Raw genomic sequence first — 26,703 nt, 5'->3', positions numbered from 1 at the left:
AAATACTTAATGTAATTAAGAGGAACATATTATGGAAGGTCAAGTGACTTACTTTTGAATCCACTTGGAATCTGTCATCAAATGGATGGAAATTGCAGTTTGAGAGAGTTAATGAAATCTGCATGGCAAAATACAGGGAAGTTTGGAGCGAGGGTTTAGCTAGTCCAAGAGAAGCAAAAAAGCCTGGTGGAAGGTTTTAAATGCCGTTATAGAGGAGAGGGGGACCTTTTTCTGTGGACTCAGCTGGGAGTCAGGGCACCAGAGTGGTTTGAAGCCCATGGGTCTCTTCCTCTCAGCACAGAAAAGAGACCAGAAGAAAGGAGGACGAGAGAGGGAGGAGGTAATTAATAATACATTCATTCAGTCGTATTTATTGAGCACTTACTTAGTGCACTGTACCAAGCTCTCGGAAAGTGCAATTCAGCAACAAATAGAGAAAATCCCTACCCGACAACAGGCTCACAGTTGAGAAGTGGGGGAGACAGACATCAAAACAAGTTAACAGGCATCAGTAGCATCAGTATAAATAAATAGAATTATAGATATATACACATCATTAATAAAATAAATAGAATAATAGATATGTATATATATGCACGAGTGCTAAGGGGTGGGGAGGGTAATAAGAATGGTTGTGGTGTTTGTTAAGCGCTTACTATGTGTCAATCACTGTACTAAGCGCTGGGGTGGACACAAGCAAATCGGGTTGGACACGGTCCCTTTCCCACATGGGGGCTCACGATCTCAAGCCCCATTTTACAGATGAGGGAACTGAGGCACAGAGGAGTGAAGTGACTTGCCCAAGGTCACACAGCAGACAAGTGACAGAGCTGGAATTAGAACAACTGACCTTCCGACTCCCAGGCCTGTGCTCTACCCACTATGCCATGCTGCTTCTCTGAAGTAGCCACCTTCCCACCTCCCTGCTTATCGATAAATGAAATCCATAGCAGCGACTCTTGGCCCAGCCCAGGGTGGACCTGGCGCCATCCCCGTCACTCGTCGCTCTGGCCGTGTTGCCCTTATTTGTATTGCCGTTCCAAATGGTCAATTGTGTTGATCCTCAGGAGCAAGACCCCAGGGTTTCAAGGCCGAGACATGCTAGCTTTCTCCCATGGACCTTGGGGTAATTTTCAGGAACATTTGCCCACTCCGTTCCCCCGCCCGGCCTCTCCCTCCCTGTCACAGGGGTCAGAAGTCATCATCACATCTCATTGTTTGGCAGGAAAAGAGGCCGTGTTGGCGGCCTGGCGGGGTTGTGATTCGGTCTCGTTTGGGGCGTGCAGATTACAGGCGGGTAAAGCCCGTCTTTCACTGACTATACTGTGGGAGGGCCCAATCTCTCACAAACCCTAGTGCGGTCTCCATGCCAGAATGCCGCCTTCTGGAGATTAAATTACTTAATGCTTTGCTGTGTGTTTTAGCCTCAGGGTGCTGTTGACAGAAGGCAGTGTTTTTCTTCCCTCATTGCTGTCTCTCCTCTTAATTTTTTCGCGTTGCATTTGTCTACATTAGCAGCAGTATCTCTGTTTGAAAAAGGATTACATTAGTCAAAACGTTGCCACATATGATTTGCCCCCTTCCTTAGAAACTGACACGAGAATAAGCAACACGTTTAATCTTTTGCAGCGAATCAGAGAGGCTTCCAAACCTGAAGATTTTACCCTTTTAACTCAGGCCTTTCCACTCTCCTCCCACTTCCTAGTGTTGAAGACTGCTGGAGATGGTGAATGAAGAGGTTAAACCTCCTAGTTTGGAAATGTCTTTGATATGCCAGGAAAGGATTAAACACCCTGCTGGATCTGATGGATTGTAGAGTTGCTTACATGAGTTTTTGAACTGAAAGAACCACTCTGCCCTGTTTTTCTTAGGCTGCAATTGTGAGCATTTGCAAGCCTGTGTGTATTTGGGGCAATATATACACATATATACAGTACACGTAATTAATTTGGTTCTCCACAGAATAGCGTGGAGCATTAGGATAAACCCCAGTGCTCATCCTGAAATAGAATAAGAACAGTAACAGTCCGTTAACTCTCTATAAGCCAGTCTCCCGCCTCCAGTCTCACCTATTTTCTGGTCTCTGGTGAAACGTAGAGCAGGGGGTAGAATTTGGGAGAAAGCCCGTGGATCCGCTCTGCAATTCTCGGGAACACTCGCTCCACCTTACAAACCCCGCTAGAATGCCAAAATCCCAGATGGGGAACCTGAGCCTAGGGAAAGACTTGGAAAGGTCCTCTCTAAGTATCAAAACATTTCAGAAAGGACTTTCCACTTTCCTCGGTTGCTGTTGCCACTTTACTCTATGGCCGGAAGGGAACTTGGGACAAGTTTCTAGCAGGAATGCCTCCTCCTCCCAGGTTCTGCCCCGGCCCCAACCGGCCCCCTTTCACAACCCTAGCAGCCGAGGTTCCCAAAGGAACCGAGCTCATATTGGTAGCCATTTTAGGATGATGTGAAGGATGCCACGGTCTGTCCATCCCTGTCAGAGTGGCTTTATCTTTTCTTAGTTCACAAGTTCACAGGTAAAGTTAAAAGTTACTTGCTGCTTCTCTTCCAAAGAACGCTGTCTGCTTGCCATGGCAACCTTTTCCTGGGGTTTTCTAATTGTCAAGGGCTGGGTTCAAAGTTCACAGAGCTAGTTATTGTGTGTGTGTGTGTTTTTTTTTTTTTGAGGGGATAGGGGCTGGTTTGCAGCACTATTTAAAGCAAAGATGCCAAATGAAAGTTCCTCGTTTTAAGTTTGTGCTTACACAAAGCTTCTTTGTGGTTTTTTTGGCCTGTCAGACTTGTCAGGCGTGGTAAGAAAAAGTATATTGTTTCCAGCACTTGGATTCCTTTCCTTCTGACATCTGCCACTCTGTAAAGATGATAAATTCCTGCCTCATTAGCCAGGGGTGTGGGATTACAGGCTGACAACACATTAATCACCAGCTTCTGTGGCAGGCTGACTAGCAATAGGCATTGTTAACAAAACTTTTCTAATATGTCACTCTTCTCTATGACAGCCTGTAATCAATCATCTTGATTGACAGCGCTGATAGATTACACTATTTATACTTTGTGTAATGAAAGATAGCGTTTCCACCTACTGTCATTTCTGGGCTAGCAATGGAGGATCTGTGAATAGAAACAAACACAACAACAAGGAAAAAAAAAAAACAGGCCTCAGCTCCACATTGTGAAGTTAAGACAGACAGTCTTGTAAGTCTTGTAGGGAGGCTTTGAGAAAAGGTGCATTATTGGGTTACCTGGCAAAGTACAAGCCCTCGAGTAACTCCCAGATTGAGTGGTGTTTTGCTGACTCTGGCCCAGTTGTTGATAGGTCAAGTTCAGGCAGGTGGAGAATTCACTTTGGCTTCTGACAAAAGTTCCTTTTCATTTTCTGGGTGTGTGCGTGCTTGTGAGGGTGTGTGTTTGTGTGTGTTGGTACGCATGCACACACTTTTCTTGACGAGATGAGAGATGATTTAGATGTTGATAAAATATTTGTTCTCTCCTGGCTCAGAGGGCAAATATTTTCCTCGTTTCCCCATCGTTGTACAGTGTTAGAAAAGTCAACACCATCATAAGCAATTGCAAAACCAATACACTCTCGAAGAGCAGTTTACCTACCGCCTTTGGTGGGACTTGCTCTCCCCTTGGAAGCTCAGCATATTACGAACAGGATATGGATTCCTTGGCTGATCTCAAATATTTCTGTACTGCATGCTTTTAACATAATTTTCTTGATCCAGTTACACCTGATTTGGGGCATGAGTTATGTTGCATTAGTTCAAGTTACTGTTTCGGTACAATCCCAAGGAACATGTAACATGAATTTCTATCACAAGCTCGCCCAGCGTACCTCCACCCCCCACCCTGTGCAATAAATGTCTATTTTAATGATTTTTTTACAGTTCCTTTCCTTTAATTTCACTTGATATCGATTAAGCAGATAAATACTCCTTTATTACTACCTTAATGTTTTGGTAGAGCCTCTAAATTGATATAAATCTTCATTTGGATCTGTAACCTGGAAAATGCTTTGCAATTACCCAAATCCAATTAAGTGTACTTTTATCTGTGTGCCTATATGTTTAAATTAGAGTGTCACTCTCTTTGTAAAGGTTCACAGAATTTTCTCACTTCACACCATCAGTCGGGTGGGCAAACGGTGACGGGAGCCGCCCGTTCTGCCTCTGAAGGTGTGCTGAAAGTTGGGTGGCAAGGCGAGATGGGCGAGTTGCGGGGGAGAAAATGCTAAACTTTAATCTCTCTGTGAAGTTTCAGAATGAGCCCAGGATGATTAATGAGAAGCCAGACCATCTGATTAAGCCCCTCAGTGTCACAGGACATGATTAGTAGGTGACAGAGACGGTAACAGTATCCAGCCAAGCCCTTGTTTCTTTCACAGCTCAGGCTGTTATATGATTAATGTCCCCAAGGGCTATCTTCAGGTCAGGAGGGGAACCTGTCAGAACAGGTGGAAGTGACAAAATCGGCAGAAACTCCTTTTGCAGGGGAGGGAGTGGGAGGCGAAGGAAAGAATAGAGGGCCAGGCATTCCAGATGGAGCGGGTGACCTTTCTGTACTCTGAGCAGACACCGAGAGGAGCATCATGAGATTGGAACATAGGAAGTATCAAAAACTGCAGATGTTTCATAGTTCCCCTAGTCTTAATAGCATCGCCAGTCTAGGTGGGTGAAACGCACGGCTCGGGGCATCGCGTTCCCACTGGCGGTTTACACTTTCTGATATAGCCGGGAGAGACTGTAGATCTGGTCTGTGTATGTGTGTTCACGTAGATAAAGTGCCCCACACTGTGTTTTATGGCAGCCGAGGAAGATTCCTCCTTTCAGAAGAGATAAGCCTGATAGACTTGATGTTTTAGTGTAGTGCTTTCCAGGACCGGTATATATAAACTATCTTGTTCTCATCAATACTGCTCTATTTAGAACAAGACAATGTGGAGAGTTAAAATAGTTGATAAAAATCCTCAGGCCTTTTTATTAAGTGTGGGAGGCTCAGCCAGGGCATTTTATCTCCCTCCCGAAGGGCCTTTTCACCTTTCAGGTCAAAGGTTCAGAGCCCAGTTGAAGAGAGCCGATGGGCTCCTCTTTGCAATATCACAGAGCACTGCACAGCAACTGGATGTTTCTTGGTGTCATCTTCGAGATAGGATGAGAGAAACTGTTCTTTACAGCAACACCAAAATGCCTTCTGCTCGTTCAGGAGTGCTCAGGAAAATAATAATAATAATGATAGTTGTGGTATTTGTTAAGCACTTACTATGAGCCAGGTGCTCTACTAAGCGCTGGGGTGGATACCTGCAAATCGGGTTGGACACAGTTCCTATCCCACGTGGCGCTCACAGTCTCAATCCCCATTTTATAGGTGAGTGAACTGGGGCACGGAGAAGTGAAGTGACTTGCCCAGGGTCACAAAGCAGACAAGTGGCGGGGCTGGGATTAGAACCCATGACCTCCTGACTCCCAGTCCCCTGGTCGGTCCATCGCTCCATGCTGCTTCTCTAAGATGCCTCCCAAGTCCTCTCCTTCTGTGGATTGTAAATCTCATTATTCCACTATCCTCACCTTCAAAGTGTTATTGAAGGGTCACCTCCTCCGAGAGGCCTTCCATTCATCGATTCATTCATTCATTCAACCGTATTTATTGAGCACTTACTGTGTGCAGAGCAGTGTACTAAGCGCTTGGGAAAGTACAATACAACAATGAACAGTGACTTTCTCTGCCCACACTACTTGGCCCTCATCTCCTCTTCTCCCACTCCCTTCTGCATTGGCCTCGCTCTTGGATCTGCCTCCTTTATTCACCCCTCCTTCAGCCCCACAGTGCTTATGTGCGCATCTGTAGCATTTATTTATATTAATGTCTCTGTCTCCCCCCCGTAGACTGTAAGCTCACTGTGGGCGGGAAGCAGCATGGTGTGGTGCATAGAGAATGGGCCTGAGCATCAGAAGATAGTGAGCTCTAGTGCTGGGTGTCCCATGTGTCCATTGTGTAAAATGGGGATGGAGACCGTGAGCTCCACATGGGACCGGAATTGTGTCCAACCCGATTTGCTTGTATCCACCCCACTGCTTATTACGGTGCCTGACACAGATAACATTATATTATTATTGAGGAACGTGTCTACTGACTCTCTTGTATTGTACTCTCCCAAATGCTCAGTACGGTTCTCTGCACTCATTAAGTGCTTAATAAATATGATTGATCGATTAGACCCTAATAACCCCAACTCGGACCTAGCGAGGGTCCTCCAGGTGAACGGCACAGGGCTTGCCCCCAAGCAGAGTTGCTCAATTCACGGCAAAGTGTTTTTCCCTGATTAGGAGAGTGTGCCCAGAAGACAGACCAACACAGAGACACTGACATACAATTCACAAATTTCATACCACATTCAAATAGATGTAGGTGGGTAAATGGACGATGGGATCTGAGTTGAGGTGAGGTTCATTCTTGGATGGGGTTTATTTGATGAGGATCTAGGGAGAAATTGAGATTTAGGTAAGCTTTGGAAGGGTGAAAGATAGTTTGGTGTAGAATCAATCATTCAGTGGTATTTATTGATCACCTACTGTGTGTAGAGCTCTGTACTACAGTTCTGAGAAGCGACGTGGTCTAGTGGAAAGAACACAGGCTGTGAGTCAGAGAACTAAGGATAAGCCCCCTTTTCCTCAGCTCCCCCTCCCCTCCCCATCTCCCTGACTCACTCCCTTTGCTCTTCCCGCCACCCCCCGGACTTGTGTATATTTGTACATATCTATAATTCTATTTATTTATATGAATGCCTGTTTACTAGTTTTGATGTGTAAATGTCTGTAATTCTATTCATTTATATTGATGCTATTGATGCCTGTTTACTTGTTTTGACGTCTGTCTCCCCCCTTGTAGACTGTAAGCCTGTCGTGGGCAGGGATTGTTTCTCTTTATTGCTGAATTGTACTTTCCAAGTGCTTAGTACAGTGCTCTGCACACAGTAAGTGCTCAATAAATATGATTGAATGAATGAATAGATGAAAGGACGTGGGTTCTAATCCTGGTCTCATTAGCTATTTGTTATGTGACCTTGGGCAAGTCTCTTAACTTCTCAGTTCTTTTATCGGCAAAATGGGGATGCAATGCCTATTCTCCATCCTACTTAGAGTGTGAGCCCCACATGAGATCTGAATATCTTGGATCTACCCCAATCTTGAGTAAGTACTTGGTATATAGTAAATGCTTAACAAATATCACAGTTATCATTTTGATCATCAATCATTATCATTATTTTTAGGCACTTGGAAAAGTGTACTAGAGTAGAGAGACACAATACCTATCCTCCAGGACAGACAATATCATGAATTACAGGTAAGGGGAAGCAAGCACCTTAGCATAAGGATATGTACGTAAGTTCTGTGGGCCTGGGGTGGAGTGAATATTAAAGCATTTAAGAGTTATGGACTTAAGTGAATGGAAATGGAGGAGGGAGGAGAAATAGGGAGGGGAAATGAGAAATAAATCAGGGAAAACTTCCTGACAGAAATATGATTTCAGCAAGGCTTTGAAGATGGAGAGAGGGGTGATTTCCTTCCTAATCTTCCCTCTTTCACCCCAGATGATCTTGATAGTAAACTTCTAGACCACTGGACTTCCTTACTGCTGTGTTGTAAGGATGACCCAAGATTCTCTGTCCTCCTTGACACTGACCAGTGAAACAGTTGCCGTCTTTAATGATGGGTCAGGGGAAATCACAGCCACACCATCCCGTTTTCTCTCACGTTATTTGAAAGACAACCCCCCGCCCCCTCCCCCCGGCACGGTCTGTTATCCTGAAAAAACAGAACACTGAGAATCCCGTGCCATGTGGGGAATTCCCCGAGTGGGCTTAAATATTGGCCTTTTTGGTTTTCCGTGGGGCAGCCACTCTGGGCTTCGGGGGCTTTCTCCAATCCAGAGCTAGTGGCTCAGACTTTATCGTCTGTACCGTGGTAAGGCAATTCTCATGCCAGCTGTTGGGCTGGTGAATTGCCTGGTCCCCTGAGCTTGCCTGATTCCACATGCGAGAGCTTACGTTTTCTGGATCTTCATTGGGTAGACAAAAGGTCATCTTTCAGAGTGATTTTCCCCAGACAGAATTAACAAACAGAGGAAACTGACACATTTCAATGGGTCAGTGGCTGGTAATGACAAAGCTCTGCTCTGTGCACATTCTCAGAATGACTAGTGGGAAGGAGGAGGTAGATAGTATTGAATTTTTTAAAATAAATCAGCAGCAAAGAGGTGTTAGTAACAATTTCATGTCTGGTAATTGCTGTCGCACAGAAATCCCAGTTAATTCTAATACATTTTGGGAATTTAGCAAATGTTTGCCAGGGATGTAGATGTGTTTTTTATAATGTTCAAATATTCCCTTTCAGCCTTTCAAATTGTTCTCCCTAAGGTTGGTTGCCATCCTAAAGGTTGATTAGTAAAGCGGAGTAACCCTACAGGAGGTCTGAAGGACATGACAGACACTATGGAGACAATGATGTCGTTCCCCAGGGAAAGACACACAAACAAGTAGAATTTGGGAGCATTTTACTGTCCAAACAAGCCCAGCGATAGCTTCAATCCCAGAATTAGCCTGGAATGGCCACCACAACCTTGGCCTTTGAGGGTCAGCTCTAACTAAATGTCATGGGTTTGTAAAAAGCTCTGCCTCAGGTTTCATCAACAGTGTCAAGACACTGCCTTAGGCTGAGCAGTAAGTGCCTAGAAGACGTGAGGAAGCACAGTCAAAGATTACCAGAATCACCATTAAATTGTGGACCCTCCGAGAATGAAACGCTGAATTTATCCCTTCCTTCAGTCGTATTTATTGAGCGCTTACTGTGTGCAGAGCGTGGTACTAAGCATTTGGGAGAGTACAATGTAACAATAAACAAACACATTCCCTGCCCATAAGGAGCTTACATGTTTTGTTAACTATGCATTCAGAACCTATATGACTAAACACCGGCAGTGGGTACACACCTAACCCATTCACTCATTCTTTGGTCAGTGAATTCACGTAATTACACTGAACAGTAAACCAGTGGAAAAGCTAAAAAACAACTCATGGGAGTAGGATTCTGTTCCCAGCCCAGAAACCCTAGATGCTCATCTGTAACATGCTTTTGAGAAAGCATCATTAAGCATTTACTATGTTCCAGGCACCGTACTAAGTCCTGGGATGGATACAGCATATTGGGTTGGACCCAGTGCCAGGCCCACATGGGGCTCTCAGTCTTTAGATGAAGTAACTATGGTACAGAGAAGTTAAATGACTCACCCACCATCACACAGTCAGTCAAGTGGCAGAGCTGGGATTAGAACCCAGGTCCTTCTGATTCTCACACCCATGCCCTATCCACTAGGCGACGCTCCACCCAAACTAGCTCTCTTCCCCTCTTCAAAGCCCTACTGAGAGTTCACCTCCTCCAGGAGGCCTTCCCAGACTGAGCACCCCCTTTCACTGTGCTCCTCCCCTCCCCATTTCCCCTTCTCCCGCCCTCTGCTCTTCCCTTCCCCTCAGCACTGTAGATATTTGTATATATCATTTATTACTCTATTTATTTTGTTAATGATGTGTATATCTCTATGATTCTATTTATCTTGATGATATCTGCGCCCGACTACTTGTTTTGTTTTGTTTTGTTCTGTTTTGCTTTGCTGTCTGTCTCCCTCGTTTAGACTGTGAGCCTGTTATTGGGCAGGGATCGTCTCTATCTGTTGCCGAATTGTACATTCCAAGCGCTTAGTACAGTGCTCTCCCCATAGTAAGCATTCAGTAAATGCTGAATCCCTATCAGCAGATAGGCTCGCCTATCCCGCCGTCGACCCCTGGGTCACGTCCTCCCGCGGTCCTGGAACGCCCTCCCTCCTCACCTCCGCCAAACTGATTCTCTTTCCCTCTTCAAAACCTTACTTAAAAATCACCTCCTCCAAGAGGCCTTCCCAGACTGAGCTCCTCTTCCCCCTCTACTCCCTCTGCCATCCCCCCTTTACCTCTCCGCAGCTAAAGCCTCATTTTCCCCTTTTCCCTCTGCTCCTCCACCTCTCCCTTCCCATCCCCACAGCACTGTACTCGTCCGCTCAACTGTATATATTTTCGTTACCCTATTTATTTTGTTAATGAATTGTACATCGCCTTGATTCTATTTAGTTGCCATCGGTTTTTACGAGATGTTCTTCCCCTTGACACTGTTTAGTGCCATTGTTCTTGTCTGTCCGTCTCCCCCGATTAGACTGTAAGCCCGTCAAACGGCAGGGACTGTCTCTATCTGTTGCCGACTTGTTCATCCCAAGCGCTTAGTACAGTGCTCTGCACATAGTAAGCGCTCAATAAATACTATTGAATGAATGAATAAATACTACTGAATGAATGAATGTTCTCTGTGCAGAGCACTGTACTAAGCACTTAGAGAGTACAATAGAGTAGGTAGACATGATCCCTGACCTCAAATAGTTTACAAATTAGCTGGGAAGACAGACATTAAAATAAATTATAGGTATAGGAGAGCACCAAAATTTAAAGCTGTGGGAGTGGGTCAAAGTGGTTAGGGGTTTTGGACTCAAGTGCATAGGTGATGCAGTGGAGAGATGTGAGATTACCCAGGAAAGGCTTCTTGGAAGAGATGATTTTTAGTAGGATTTTGAAGATGCGGGGAGTAGTGGCCTATTGGATACGAAGGAAGAGGGAGTTCTGGGCAGGAGGGATGAAGTGAGCAAGGGGTCGATGGTGAAAAAAGCAAGATCAACAAGAAGGTTGGTATCAGAGACGTAAAATATTTGGGCTGGCTTGTAGTGGGAGAGAAGTGAGCGTAGATAAGGACGGGAGAAAGCCGATTGAGGGTCCAAAAGCTGATGGTGAGAAGCAGTGTCGCTTAGTGGAAAGAACATGGGCCTGGGGGTCAGAGGATCTGGATTCTAGTCCTGACTCTGCTATGTGTCTGCTGTGTGACTTTGCACAAGTCATTTAACCTCTCTGTGCCTCAGATCTCTCCTCTGCAAAATGGAGATTCGATACCTGTTAGCCCTCCTACTTGGACTTTGTGAGCCTCAGTCAGTCATATTTATTGAGCGCTTACTACGTGCAGAGCACTGTACTAAGTGCTCGGGAGAGTACGATATGAGAATATCTAGACACACATGAGGGACCTGATGATCTTACACTTAGTACAATGCTCGGGACATAGTAAACACTTAGAAAAGCAGTTGTTATTATCGTTATTATTATTATTCTCCTTGTTGTGGAGATGAATTGTCAGCCATAGGAGATTTTCGAGGAATGGGGAGACTTGTACGGAACCTGCTGACCTCCTGCACAACTCAGGAGCCCCACCACTAGATGTGAGTTTCTGGACACTTCTGGCCTCTCCCAATTCACTTCCATTTTGGTGGCTGCTGTGCTGTAGTCCCGAACTGGAGTTTGTGAGACAATTGGAGAAGCAGCGTGGCCTAGTTCAAAGAGCACAGGCCTGGGAGTTAGAGGAGCTGGGTTCTAATTTTGGCTCTTCCAGTTGCTTGCTGTGTGACCTTCGGCAAATCACAACTTCTCTGTGTCTCAGCTCTTTCATCTATAAAATGGGGATTAAATTCCATCCTTCCAACCTTAGACTGTGAGCTCCATGATGGACAAGGACTGTGTCCAATATAATAAACTTGTATCTACCCCAGCACTTAGTGCTTGACACAGAGTAAGCACTTAAATAAATACCTTAAAAAAAAAGAAAATTGGGGAAAATAATATTGGTATTTGTTAAGTGCTTACTATGTGCAGAGCACTATTCTAAGCACTGGGGGAGATACAAGGTAATCAGGTTGTCTCATGTGAGGCTCACAGTCTTAATCCCCATTTTACAGATGAGGTAACTGAGGCACAGAGAAGTGAAGTGACTTGCCCTCAGTCACACAGCTGACAAGTGGCAGAGCTGGGATTCGAACCCATGATCTATGACTCCCAAACCTGTGCTCTTTCCACAGACCCACGCTGGGGATCTAAGAAACTCTTCAAACCCAGCCTGATACTAATTGACCTTGGAGAAGCCGCATGGCGTAATGCTTAGAGCACGGGACTGGGAAGGTCAGTGCCTCAGTTACCTCATCTGTAAATTGAGGATTGAGACTATGGAACAAGACTATGTCCAACCCGATTTGCTTGTATCTACCCCAGTGCTTGGTACAGTGCCTGGCACATAGTTAGCGCTTAACCAATATCAGCATTGTTACTATCATTATTGGCTCCCAGCAAACCCAACCTGGGTGCAGAGGACACCCTGAGCCCATGCCAAGCAGTTCCCTGAAATCTGTGGATTGACTGCAAAAGGAAGTAGCCCATTTGCTCAGTTTGACCTGATAATAACATGCTCCATATTAGAGCAAAGCCCACGTCGCTGAAGTCTTCGCTTTAATCATTTGAGACGGCAGATCTTAAAGGACGTTCGGTGCAAGACACATTAGTGTTTCCGTTATAAAGCTGCCGTGTGTAACAAACGGCATTGTAAATAACATCGGGCATTTTGGGTTGCAGATATTTCTCAATACAAAGGCAAACATCAGCTATTATTTAAACTTCAGTAAATGTAAAAGCACATACATTTGGGACCCACAAATTTGCAGTATGCTGCCCTTTCTCCAGGCTGGTTCGAAGAGTGGAAATAATTTAGAGCTTAAAAAAAAATTCTCTTTGTACTGCACAAAAGAGAGTATTCAGAATTCCCTCCCCTGGATCTCAGGGCCTGTGAGACTTCTAGATCAGCACTGACTGGTAAACACATTTTAAGGTTATAGTAAATTTACTGTGAACTCTTTCCTTACTCGTCGTACTCCAGTTTGGGGAGATTTCAAAGGACTATAAAGTAAAGATGTTTCTATGCACTGATATTCTTTTTTATTTTATATTGAAAGCTAATTCCAAAGCATCGATGATTTTTAAAACAGAAATAGGATGAAAATCCGCCCATATGATTATTTTGAACAATTTGCCTCTTTGCACTTACGACTCTGAGGCAAAAGTGAACCTGTCTCTTGAGCTCCAACAGCTCCAACACCTCCTTTTAGCATTTTTTCAAAGGGCACAGGCCAATCTCCCATAACGAGGTTGGAAAGTGAGTATGAAGTTCCTGATTATATGACACAAATTTCCTTACTTTTGCTCTTTATTTTATCTTAATTAGTCCCTGTAGAAAGGATTGATTTTTAGAGGCTTGTAGTGAACATCTGTTGGTATTCCTGGGGTCATTCTTACCCTGTCCTGTGTTTGACATTTCTTGTAAAAGAAGAGGCATTTGTTCATATTGACATTAGCTCCCTCCCTATCTCTCAGTGGTACAGATGGCCTGTGAATAAAGACATCAAGCTAATAGGCAAGATGACAAGTTTCAATAGGGCTGGTGCTCCTCTTGCTTAAATGGCAGGGCAGCATAGATTGCTTCTGCTGTGGAGGACCTGGGTCTGCTGATAGCAAAGCATATGGAATCAGTTAAAAATGCCGAGGGACCCTGGGAAATGACCAGGGCCATGAAAATCTCTCACTGAGACTATAAAGACTTCCTTTTTTCCCCCCTGTACAGTATGTTAGGTTCTAAGGCTTGCAGAGGCAAATGGAGGGAGAAAAATGAAGTGCATGCCTAATGCATCCCACATTTGGTCAGCAAAACATTCATTCAATAGTATTTATTCATTCAATAGTATTTATTGAATGTAGTATGTGCAGAGCACTGTACTAAGCGCTTAGAATGTACAAATCGGTAACAGATAGAGACAGTCCCTGCCCTTGACGTTAGGTTGGGCACATTTTATAGCTACAGATAGGAACTATTGCTCAAACATCACATGTGAAGCTCATTCTGCTCACTTGGGTCCATAGGAGGAAAACCACTGGCTAATTGGAATAATTTTTACTGAAGACATGTGCCATGTTTCCTCTCTCTTCAAGAAATGCCAGTGGTTGCCCATCCACCTCTGCATCAGACAGTATTTCCTCACCATTGGCTTTAAGGCATACAATCACCTTGCCCCCTCCTACCTCACCTTGTGTCTCCCCCGCCACCCCCGCCAACCTCACCTGGCTATTCTCTTACTACAACCCAGCCCACACACTTTGCTTCTCTAATGCCAACCTTCTCACTGTACCTTGATCTCGTCTAGCTCGCCGCCGACCTCTCACCTACGTCCTGCCTCTGTCCTGGAATGCCCTTCCTCATCGTATCCAACAGACGGTGACTCTCTCCCTCCTTCAAAGCCTCACTGAAAGTGTATGTCCTCTAAGAGGCCTTCCCTGACTAAGCCCTCCTTTCCTTTTCTTCCACTACCATCTGCGTCACCCTGACTTGCTCCCTTTATTCATTCCCATGTCCCAGTCCCATAACACTATGTACTTATCTGTAATTTATTTATTATCTGTAACATTAATGTCCGTCTCCCATAAACCTACTGTGGGCAGAGAATGTGCCATTGTTATATTGCACTTTCCCAAGTGCTTAGTACAGTGTTCTGCACAGAGTAAGTGCTCAGTAAATATGATTGACTGACTTGTATGGGACCAAGTCCTAGAGGGTGGACATTAGATGCTTTCCTGGGAGGTTCCAGATCTGGAGCTGCAGTATTTTCCATCAGAATTTTTCTTATCCCACATAGAAAATCCATACTCTCACATGCATGGGGACTCCAAACCCCAGGCAAAGTAAATGAATCATTACCTAGAGTAGGGAACTGTAGTGAAGACTGGAAAACATGAAAGCAAGTATGGCGAGATTAATTAGATGCCCTGACTTTTAACAGGGCACTTAGTTGGCAGAGGGGATGGTTTAGGATTGCTAATCCAGTTCAATGGGTTTATAGATTTCCTTGATGAGGCACCAAAAGAAACACTTTAAGGAGTGAAACGTAAGTGAGGTTTTTGACAAATTGGTAATTTTAGCATTGGGGATATTCTTAGCCGGCAAGATCCGGGAGCCATTGGAGTCGAGGGAAGGCCTGAAGACATGCTCATGAGGGGTAATGTCCCATCTCTACAGTTTAATTTCTGTCACCAATCTTGTTTTTAGCAAATTAAAATTCTTCATCCCTCCCTTCTTTGAAAACAAAACACACACACACACAATTTATAATTTTTTTTTATCAAACCTGGCCTGGTGCAGCCTCTGGGCAAATATGGGAATCGGAGCTGTTTGAGCCAAGTCAAAAGGAACCAATTTTGACTTATATTTGCTCCTCCTTTCCTGGAAAAGTAGAGCAGTGATCTAGGTGCAAGTTTCTTCTCTTTACATTAAAGATCTCTAACCTTCTATGGAGGAGTATGGCTCTTTGCCTTATTCACTAATTGCTGCTGTTGATCAAATTTCACTGCTGTGGGGATTGTGACAGACTTAGCCAAATGGGCCACCCCGACTCAAAAATCTCTGCTTTCTCTTCTTGAGATTTGGGGCTGTCTCTCCTGGGGGAGGGGTGTGTGTATGTGTGTGTGTGTGTGTGTGGGTATGTGTGTTTAGAGCAAACTCAGATTATACAGAGAAAAACCCAAAGGAGGAACAATTAAGAGTTATTAAGAGATGGCAAATTACTGTTTTACTAATGGTGAAGATTTCAGCTTTATGCCTGTAATTATAAGTGAAAGCTGAGTTTTTAAACAACACAGGGGACGTCTAACAGAATTGGGATGACAAATGAGGTATTGTAGCTTTTGGGGTGCAAATGGCCTTTTCAAATCATACTTATCCTGGTGTTTCCTGCCTGCTGGCAGTTTGGATAAATAGACCAGGTTTACTTGAGACTTTTCCATGGGGATTTTTCTTACTCCACTCAGCAAATCCAAATGCAAAATAGAGAATTCAGGGCCAAATGGGATGGGGGTAGGGATCAAAATTGGATGGGAAAGAGGGGCTCCTTTGCGGTCGGACAGTGATTTAAGACTGTTGGGGAAAAGGAGGGAGAGGAAGGGAAGAAGAGCAGGAGAAAGAAACTTTTCATGGTGAGTTGGGGGCTGGGCTGGTCAGGGATGATACAGATGTCCATGGGGCTGGGAAGTGAGCTCATATATGTACCCCAGGATTTGGTTTGTGAGGCTCAGGGGTACACTTTGGGCCAGGGCGGTTGGGATAGAAATACAGCTGGCACTTGGGTGGCCCACGGGGTCAGGACCTGCCAAAGAGCCAGTCATTGCTGAGGCCAGAATTGGGTGGGGAAGCTTAGTGACTGCCATTCTGTTGAATGCCCTTTCTCCTCAAATCCGCCAAACTAGCACACTTCGCCCCTTCAAAGCCCTACTAAAAGCTCACCTCCTCCAGTAGGCCTTCTTGGACTACGTCCCTCTTTTCCTCTGCTTCCCTTCGTCTCGCCATCACCCTCACTCCTTCCCTCTGTTCTGCCCCACTTCTTGCCCCACAACACATGTGTGTATATAAGAACATATCTATAATTCTATTTATTTAATTAACAATGTGTATATACCTATAATTCTATTTATTTATAGTGATTGACTGTTTACTGTTTTTATGTCTGTCTCCCCCCCTTCTAGACTGTGAGCCCATTGTGGGCAGGGATAGTCTCTATTTGTTGCTGAATTGTACTTTCCGAGCAATTAGAACAGTGCTCTGCACACAGTAAGTGCTTAATAAATACGCTTGAACGAATGAATGAAGGAGCTGACCTCACTGTCCCATCCCCACCCCAGAGTTATCACCTCTTGATGGGAAAGAAAAGAGGGAGCAGAGGTAGAAGGAAAACATCAGGCAGACAGAGAGGTATGTGCAAGAACAGACTCATGCTTTTAAGTAGGCCCATTCATTCATTCAATTGTATTTATTGAGCGCTTACTGTGTGCAGAGCACTGTACTAAGCACCAGGAATGTACAATTCAGCAACAAGTAGAGACAATCCCTGCCCAACAACGGGCTCACAGTCTAAAAGGGGGAGAGCCCAAGCTTGTGTTATCCACCAGAGATAGCTAGTCTATGTAGGTGCTCTCATCCCAGCATACGACGTGCAGATGCTCCCATGCATTAGAGAAGCAGCAAGGCTCAGTGGAAGGAGCAGCGTCTTGGGAGTCAGGGGTCATGAGTTCAAATCCCCGTTCAGCTGCTTGTCAGCTGTGTGACTTTGGGCAAGTCACTTTACTTCTCTGGTCCTCAGTTACCTCATCTGTAAAATGGGGATTAAGACTGTGAGCCCCACGTGGGACAACCTGATCACCTTGTATCCTTCCCAGTGCATAGAACAGTGCATTGCACATAGTAAGGGCTTAACAAATGCATAATTGTTATTATTATGATGTACGGTCACAAAGAAGAAATGCTCAATTTGGAACCTAGTGATAGCTGCAAGAGGAGGAAAGGTAAAGCTGCAGTTCAGCCCAACCATCACTGGTGGCTTCCCAAATTCCCCCAGCTAATGCTTTGCTTGAGGCCTAGAGACTACACAACAATGGGGACAGTCAAGACAGGAACAAGTATCTGTAGGAAAAAACAAAAGGCCCGACTTGCTCTCTCAAATGGCTGGAAATAACCATGGAGGAAGGGGAGGACTGCCTTTCAAAATTTGGCTAACTTACTCTACCTTAGCACTTTTTGAGCTTGTTGACACTAGAGCTTTTGGGTTCCCCAGGACACTCCGAGCAGGGTAAAGGGAGATCTATCCATAAAGATGTTATGTAAGCTGAAAGCCATTCTAGGCTGTAAGTTTATGTGGGCAGGGGAGACGTTGTGGGTTCTAATCCCGCCTTCACCGCTTGTCAGCTCTGTGACTTTGGGCAAGTCACTTCACTTCTCTGTGCCTCAGTTACCTCATCTGTAAATGGGGATTGAAATTGTGATCCCTGTGTGGGCCAGGGACTGTATCCAACCTGAATTGCTTGTATCTGCCCCAGCACTCAATATGGTGCCTGGCGTGTAGTAAGTCCTTAACAAATATCATCAGAAAGCCTCAAAACAAAATGAAACAAAAAACATGACCAATGGCCTGGAAGCTTTACTAAGAAATCAATATTGCAACTCCCAGCCACATCACTTTAAAAATATCACAGTCCATGACTATAAATGGTGAATTATGCTTTCATCAATCTTGAGAGTGATGGCCACTTTCCTATTAAACGCTCTCTGTATTCTTTGTATTCTCTTCCTAGCCTTCCAGTTGTCCATTTACTGTAGTATGATCCCTTTCTCCTTTCCCTCAGCTATTCCCATTGTTTTTTGCTGGATACAGTCCAGTCGATCTTCATCTTTCAGCGACTCAGGTGTCTCAAAGGGAATGGAGTAGTCTAGGAGTAGTAACCCCCAGGCACACTACAGAGGACCTCTTATCTTTCTTCTTTGTGATCTGATGCTTTATCATATGCAGTGGACCCCCAAAATATCTCTGGCCTTTCCTGCTTCCCCTTCTGTCTTACATTACAAGTCCATTTCTAGTGGTCTGTATGCTATTTCCTGCTGGGCTCTCTTGGAATTGTTCATTTTCAGGCTCTGCACAGCCTCTGCTTGGAAGTGTAGTGGATTATGCTTCTCTTCGCTGCTTTCTTCACCTCTAAATTGTAATTCTGTGACCATTCCTAGCTTCCCAAACCATTGATGCCCTATGTTTGGTCTTAACTACAATTTACAATATTTTCCATGTTACGGATTTTTTTCTTAATGTGTTGAAATTCACCTTTTTGGCCCGTTTTTAAGGAAATAAGACTACCCCACCCTTGTACTGCCAACATTCCACTATCATTGTTTGCAGAATTCCCCACCAGATTCCTCTTCCTTCGATCCTACTATTGTTTTTTCCCATTTCACTATGGTCTTTTTGTCTCCCTAAAATCCCTGAAATTGATTACTTTTGCCTACATTTTTTGTTTATGGTGTGTGTATTTGCCCTTATCTTATGTTGCTTTAGTGTTTTTATCCTTTCATCTCTCCCCATGTATCTGTCACCAGTTCCTTTTCCCCTCTTTCATACTTAAATTGTTAGCTCTTTGAGGACTAGGTCTGTGTCTAATTCCAATCTCTGTAGTCTTTTCCCAAAGCTTAGTAGAGAACTTTGTCCACCATAAGTGCTTAATAAATACTACCACTGAGCAGCAGCAAAGCGGTCTTTCTTTGGAAAGGAAAGGCAAGCAACGAGGCGCTGTCTTTACGTACAATTGAATTTGGATGACTTTATCTGAATTCCTTTTCTCTCCAACAACCACTTTCTCTGGGGTGAGATGAAGCATGGTTCAGAGAAAGGCTGTTGTTATTTCCTTAATCTTTCCCTGAAAACAGAGGTTGTTGGAGAGTGAAAGTTGACGAAAACTAGGAAACCATCCCACCCTTTCTAGGAGAGCGTTCCACAAGTCCTCGAATGTCATGTGCCCTAAACTGAGCATGTATTGAACTTGGGTGTCCATGCATTTGGGGTGAACAGTTTGGCCTGGTGGAAAGTGCAGGGGCCTGGGAGTCAGAGCACATGGTTCTGATCCCAACTCTTCCATTTGTCTGCTGTGTGACTTTGGGAGAGTCACTTAACTTCTCTGTGCCTCAGTTATTTCATCTGTAAAATGGGGATTAAACTCTCCCCCTCTGACTTGGGCAATGAGCCCTATGTGGATAAGGAATGGTGTCAAACCATATTATCTTGTATCTACCCCAGAGTTTAGTACAAGTCCTGGAACATAGTAAGCACTTAATAAGTACCATAAAAAAACCAACAACAGAAAATAATGTCTGATCCCTGCAAAGCAGAAATGCCAGGACAATCCCTATTTGCATCCTACCTAAAAAAGTCAGTGGGTTTCCACAGAGTCACATGTAAATAGGTGTTCACAAAGGGATTTTCTAGTGACATCGAAGGAAGGAGAGAGAGGCAGGCACCCAGGAAGCCAAGTCACCCTATCTAATTCTCACCTGGGTATTCTTTCCTAGAGGTTAGCCCAATGTATTGAACACTTTTTAAAAAATAATCATTTGCTAAGTGCTTACTATATGCTGGGCAGTGTGCAAAGCACTGTGGTTGATACAAGCCCATTGGGTTGGACACAGACCACTGTCCCACGTGGGGCTCACAATTTTAACCCCATTTTATAAGTGAAGTAACTGAGGCACAGAGAAGCTAAGTGACTTACCCAAGGTCACACAGCAGACAAGTGGCGGAGCCAAAATTAGAACCCAGATCCTTCTGACTCCTTGATTTATGCTTTTTCCATGAGGCAACACTGCTTTATATGGTAAATACTTTATAAATACAACTACTAGTACTATTTCTACTAGTGTCCATATATTGATGACCTGTTCTAGAAGAGCATTTGAAGGGGAACTGGGTGGAAACACAATCGCACTTTTCTCTTCGTGAAGGAGAGGCAACCGGATATTTGTGCTGAAATGTTGCTGGCCTGACCTGTCCTCAAGCATGCTGGCCTTGGTATATTCTCTCCATGCTGATCAGCTGCAGCTCAGTCTGCAGTTTTTCACTTCATCCTACAATTTTGGTTTTTCAGAATCCATTTATTTATTAATGGATTTTGCCAGTCCCCTTTTTTACTCTTTTCTACTCTTTTCCCTCTCCAGCTCTCATTCATTCATGCAATCGTATTTATTGAGTGCTTACCGTGTGCAAAGTACTGTACTAAGCACTTGGGAGCGTAAAATACAGCTCTCTCCCTTTTCTTCCCCCCCTTACACTCTTTCTATCTCTGGCTTTCTCTCCCATCCTCTTTCTCTCTGTTTTCCTCACCATATGTCCAGTGGACTCTACCTCTCTCTGTCCCATATGCTCAGGAAAACCCTTACTAAATGCTAGATCCTATATCATCCCAGCATCTTAGAAATCATCCTCCCTCTGTTCGCTTTCTCCCCTGGCCCCTTCTCCAGAAGGTGTATTAAGGTAATCTGATGAGGTTACAACTTGATATGCCAACCCCGTTTTGACACTTTCTGCTTTCATGTTTTGCTAACAGTTTATACTGGGTACAAGTGTATCTCGGTTGAAATCGATGCCACTAGGCACCTATGAAACTAACACCTTTTCTCAAGCTGCTTCTCCGCTTACCGCCTTGTGCGTGTTATTGTTATTGAACAAATGGTCGAGTAATGTGTTGAGAAGGCAGCTAATGCTTGGTATTGATAACTTCTTCTCAAAACGCTGATGGGATTTGTTACTCTTGTTAGAAGATCGGATTGGCCATCAAAAACAAATGGTAACCATCCTTCTACTGCTAGTCCTCACTAACTCTGGATTTAGACAAATGAAAAATATCGTCTCCAAACGGTGCCCACGTCCCCAGTTAGTGATTAATCTCTCAGTTGGTAGAAGTAGATATACTACTGTTTTCTCTGGGCTTCCCCAACCCTGATAGGACTAGATTATAAATTCCTCAAGGGCAGGGATCATGTCTACTAACTATATTATACCCTCCTAACTGCTTAATACAGTGCTCTGCATTGAGAAAGCAATCATTAGATACCACTAATCCACTGATTAATCGAGGCCTTGGTTTTTCCAGTTGCGAAAGCGAATCTGTTCACCCTTGAGTTGAACGTTGATCTATCCAAGAGAATCCTTAATAGACTTCCTGACTGGATTTATGTATCCAGACTTTTCTGGAGAAGATGAGCAGCTTAAGGAAAGGTGTTTCAGCCTAAACATGTCCCAGATATTTATGGTTTCAGTGTGGTTACCCATATTCCTCTAAGACATTTTTTTTTTAAAGTATTTGTTAAGCCTCCTCTCAAGGTCGCACCTGGAGAGTTTCCAGTACTCTACCAGTCTCGGCTATGGGAGGGAAAGTCAGACAGAGGCATACCCATCCCATTCCTAGCTTGGCCAGTGGCTAGCAAGTGGAAGGCAATCTGCTACAAGTCAAAACTTACCCATGCTGGGCAGCAGTGGCAGGGGAGAGAGTTAAGGACAGAGACTCAGGTTTACTGCCTGGAAGACGTCAATGGTAAGCCACTTCCATATTTTTACTAAGAAAAGTCTATGGATCCACTACCAGAACGATTGCAGATGGAGAGCAGGGCATTCATTCATTCAATAGTATTTATTGAGCGCTTACTATGTGCAGAGCACTGTACTATGTGCTTGGAATGTACAATTCGGCAACAGATGGAGACAGTCCCTGCCCATTGATGGGCTTACAGTCTAATCGGGGGAGAATTCTGGGAGAGATGTGTCCCTGGTGTCGCTATGGGTCGGAAACAACTCGACAGCAAGACAAGATTTGCTAAGCACTTACTTTGTGCCACACACTATACTAAGCACTAGGGTCGATGCAAGGTACTGAGGTTGGACACGGTCCACACCCCACTCGGGGCTCACAGTCTTAATCCCCATTTTTACAGAAGAGGTAATTGAAGCAGAGAGAAGTTATGTGACTTGTCCACACTGTTTCTGTGTTGATGCTATACTCAAAAACCAAACTTTCCTTGCATTCCAGGTCGTCTTGAATGTTGCCTTTTAAGCTACCGTAGCAGAGATTATGAGTGGATATGATACATGGCTATGACTGGCAGTCTTGGCTGGGTTAGGAGAGAACCTCTGTTCTTGCTGCTGTTGTTTAATACTTAACGAGCAGCCATGATACTAGGTCCTGTACAGAGAATGTGGATGTCTCTGGCCCATGTCTGAAGCCTAAGAGCAGAAGTCCTAATGTCGTATGTCCAACATATTACACACATATTAATCATAGGTCAACACCCAGATTGCAAGCAGGCACAGATATTTTAGGTCCCTTATGTCTTGTCTGGCTTTAAATGCCTACCTGGAGACGTATGACTTGTAGTAGGTCACTTGAGGCAGGAAGATTCGGAGATGGTGAGGGCTCTTATTCCACTCACCCCGATTGGGAAGGCTTTTTGAAGGAAATGGCAAGTGGGAAGGGGCTGATGGGTGGAAGGTTTGGTTAGATGTCATTCCAGTGGAAGGGTAAAGGGTGGGAAAAGGCACAGAGTAAGGATATTAGGAGAATGTGACACAAGGGCCCCTGTCAACCCCCTCCCATCCAACCCCTTTTTGCCCTTCCCCCCACACCCCCTCCCCATCCCTGTCCTCCTGTCCCAGCACCACCCCTCATCCCCCTACCCCTACCCTGGCCCCTACCAACTCATTCCCATCCAAACCTCTCCCCCCAACCCCTCCCTCCATAGCTCCTGCCAAGTGTGGTCTGTGGAATCCCTGCTCCATCATGGGAAGCTCCCCTTCATCCTTGACGTGTTCCTGTCCCGCTCTCTCCTCCTCCTCGCCATTATTGAAATCTGGCTGACCCCCGATGACATGGCCTTCCCTGCCACTCTCTCCAGCGGAGGGCTCCTCTTCTCCCACTCCCTCAGACTCACTGGGAAAGGAGGAGGTGTCGCCTGAAGGAGGAGGTGTCGCCTTTCTTCTCGCGTCCTAATTCCGTTTTCGTACCATCCCTCCTCCCCCCTCCCTTTCTTTCCCCTCCTTTGAAGCCCATATCATCCTCCTCTACCACCCCCTCCAGATTCCTGTAGCTGTCATATGCTGCCCCCCAGGTCCTGCCTCCAATTTCTTTAATCATTTTGACTACTTTCTCACCTTCCTTCTCTTTTTCCATGCCTACTTTGATCCTTGGAGACTTCCACAACCACATACATGTACCCAATGATTCCTCTGCCTTCTATCACTCCTCAATTCTGCCACCCTCCTGCTCCACCCCACCTCCCACACCCACCAACATGGACACACACTCCAGCTCATCCTCTTAACGGCTGCACAATCTCCACCCTCACCAACTCTGAAATCCCCCTCTGACCACAACCTTCTCACTTGCCTCCTCTCCCACACTCCTCCTCCCTGTAAATCTTTACTGCTCCTCCACAGAGACCTCTGCTCTCTTGATCCCATCCATCTCTCTCAGTGCATCATACCCAACTAGCCTCCATACCCATTCTGCCCACTCATGATGACCAAATAGATGCTCTCAACTCCACCCTTTCTACTCAACTCAAGTTACTTGCTCCCCTATCCTTTTATTGCTCTCGTACCACTAACCCACAGCCTGGATCACCTTCACCTCCACTGTCCACCTCCTTCGCTCTTATATTTGACGCTGAATGCTGCTGTTGGAAATCTAAACATCAAGCCAAATTTACTTACTTCAAGTTTGTGCTTTCTTGCCTTAACTCTGCCCTCTCCTCTGCCTGGAAAATTACTTCTCTTCCCTTATTGACACCCATGCCCATCACCCTCCTCAGTTTTTCTGGACACTTAGCTTCCTCCCAAGGCCCCCTGTCCTTCTGCCTCCCCCATCCCTCACCCCCAATGATCTGGTCACCTACTTCCTTAGGAAAATTAACACCATCAGGACTGAGGTGCCCCAAATCACCCCTCCCCCCTCCATCCCTCCTCCTCTCGGCCCCCTTTTCAACTTTCCCATCCTTCCCAGCAGTAACTTCAGTGGAGATCTCCTGACTCTTCTCAAGTGCCACCCCCTTCACCTGTGCATCGGATCCCATTCCCTCCCACCTTATTAAAACTCTCGCCCCTTCTCTCCTCCCCTCCTTGACGTCCATCTTCAACCTCTCATTCTCCAGTGGCTTCTTTCCCTCTGCCTTCAAACATGCCCATGTCTCCCTCATCCTAAAAAAAACCCTCACTTGACCAGAGCCCCCTCCAGTTATCTCCCCATCTCCCTCCTACCCTCCCTTTCCAAACTCCTGGAGTGAGTTGTCAACACTCACTCCCTCTAATTCCTCTCCTCCAACTCTCTCCTGGACCCCCTCTAATCTGGCTTCCATCCCCTCCACTCCACCGAAACCGTCCTCTCAAAGGTCACCAATGACCTCCTTCTTGCCAAATCCAACAGCTCCTGCTCCATCCTCATCCTCTTCGGCCTCTCAGCTGCCTTGGACACTGTGAACCATTACCTTCATGTTATTCATTCAATTGTATTTATTGAGCACTTGCTGTGTGCAGAACACTGTGCTAAGCGCTTGGAACATACAATTCGGCAACAGATAGAGACAATCTCTGCCCAACAACGGGCTCACAGTCTAAAACCTTGGCTTCACTGAATCTGTCCTCTCCTAGTTCTCCTCTTACCTCTGGTCATTCACCGTTCATTCTCAGTCTCCTTCGCAGGCTCCTCCTCCCCTGCTCATTCCCTAACTTTGGGGGTCCCTCAAGGGTCAATTCTTGGTCCTCTTCTATTCTCCATCTACATTCAGTCCCTTGGTAAACTCATTCACTCCCATGGCTTCAACTATTATCCCTATGTGGATGTCCCCCAAATTTCTATCTCTTCCCCTGTTCTCCTTCCCTCCTTCCAGGCTCACATCTCCTTCTGCCTTCAGGACATCTCTATTTGGATGTCCTCCCGCCACCTAAAACTCAACATGTCCCAGACAGAGCTCCTTATCTTCCCTCCCAAGCCCGCTCCTCTCTCTGACTCTCCCATCACTGTGGATGGCACAACCAGCCTTCCCGTCTCACAAGCCCGCAAACTTGATGTAATTCTTGACTCCGCTCTCTCATTCACCACACATATACAATCCATCACCAAAGCCTACATTTCCAATCAAATGTGTTTATTGCACTCATACTAAATGCTTGGGGGAGTACAGGGCAGTAAAGTTGGTAGACATGTTCCCTGCCCACCGGGAGCTTGAAGTCTAAATGCATAGGTACTGTGGGGATGAAGGTGGTGTGACTATCAAGTGCTTAAAGGGCACAGATTCAAGGACACAGGAGATGAAGAAAAAAATAAAATAAAAATAAAATGTGGGATTGGTTAGGGAAGGCTTCTGAATTTAGTGAAATCCATTTACTCATTGGTCAATTTCAAGATGTTAATCTTGCCTTTCAAAGAGCCTGAATGCACATCATCGTGAGGGTCAATGCAGTCTTCTTTCCCTTCCCTTTCCCTTCTGCCCATTTTCAAGAGTTAAAATGAGGTAGGGATCCCTATATTTGAAATTCTGAAGGAAGTTTATAATTTCAGAAGTTACTTCTTTCTCTCAGGCAAGAGTTTTAGTCAAAACTCTTCATGGTTGGGGACCAGGTCTTCTACTTGTGTGGAACTCTCCCAAACACTTAATACAGTGTCTGCACAAAGTAGGTGCTTAATAAATGCAACTGATTGATAGGTATAGCCTAGTGGGATGAGAATAAGGTGACCCTGCTTGTAATATTCTGGAAACAATGTTTGGGGTACTTGGGGCATTTAGGGAATCAATCAGTGGTATTTATTGAGTGCTTACTAAGTACAGAGCACTGTATTAAGGGCTTGGGAGAGAGCAGTACAACAGAATTAGCAGACAGGTTTCCTGCCCATAATGAGCTTGCAGACTGGAGGGGGAGACAGACATTAATATGAATGAATAAGTAGTTTATAATGTATAATTTAAAGATATGTACATAAATGCTGTGGGCTTGGGGTGAATATCAAATGTCCAAAGGTCACAGATCCAAGTGCATAGATGACTTAGGAGGGAGAGCAAACTAGGGAAAAGAGGGCTTAATTGGGGAAGACCTCTTGGAGGAGATGTGATCTCAACAATGCTTTGAAGATGGTGAGAGTGGTGGACGCGTATATGGAGGGGGAGTTCAAGCATGGGGGATGATGTGGGAAAGGGGTTGGCAGTGAGATAGACGAGATCAGGGCACAGTGAGTAAGCTAGTGCTAGAGGAGCTGAGTGTGTGGGCTGGGCTGTAGTAGACTAGTGAGGTGAGGTAGGATGGGTCAAGCTCATTGAGTGCTTTAATGCCAATGGTAAGAAAACTGTTTCA

The 26,703-nt window shown here is 45.0% G+C and overlaps 1 protein-coding gene and 1 non-coding gene across 2 annotated transcripts in view; both read left to right on the top strand.

Moving 5' to 3' along the window:
- LRMDA (leucine rich melanocyte differentiation associated) overlaps positions 1-26,703 on the top strand; it is a 1,142,364-nt gene that overhangs the window by 734,693 nt on the left and 380,968 nt on the right. The window lies entirely within an intron of this gene.
- On the top strand, positions 21,680-21,817 carry LOC114810644. The gene has a single exon (XR_003758339.1). It is a non-coding gene; the product is annotated as a small nucleolar RNA SNORA7 (small nucleolar RNA).

This window comes from Ornithorhynchus anatinus, chromosome 3, assembly GCF_004115215.2.
Source record: "Ornithorhynchus anatinus isolate Pmale09 chromosome 3, mOrnAna1.pri.v4, whole genome shotgun sequence".
NCBI lineage: Eukaryota > Metazoa > Chordata > Mammalia > Monotremata > Ornithorhynchidae > Ornithorhynchus > Ornithorhynchus anatinus.
Note: the sequence above shows the minus strand (reverse complement) of the source record. Positions and strands in the feature narration are given on the sequence as shown.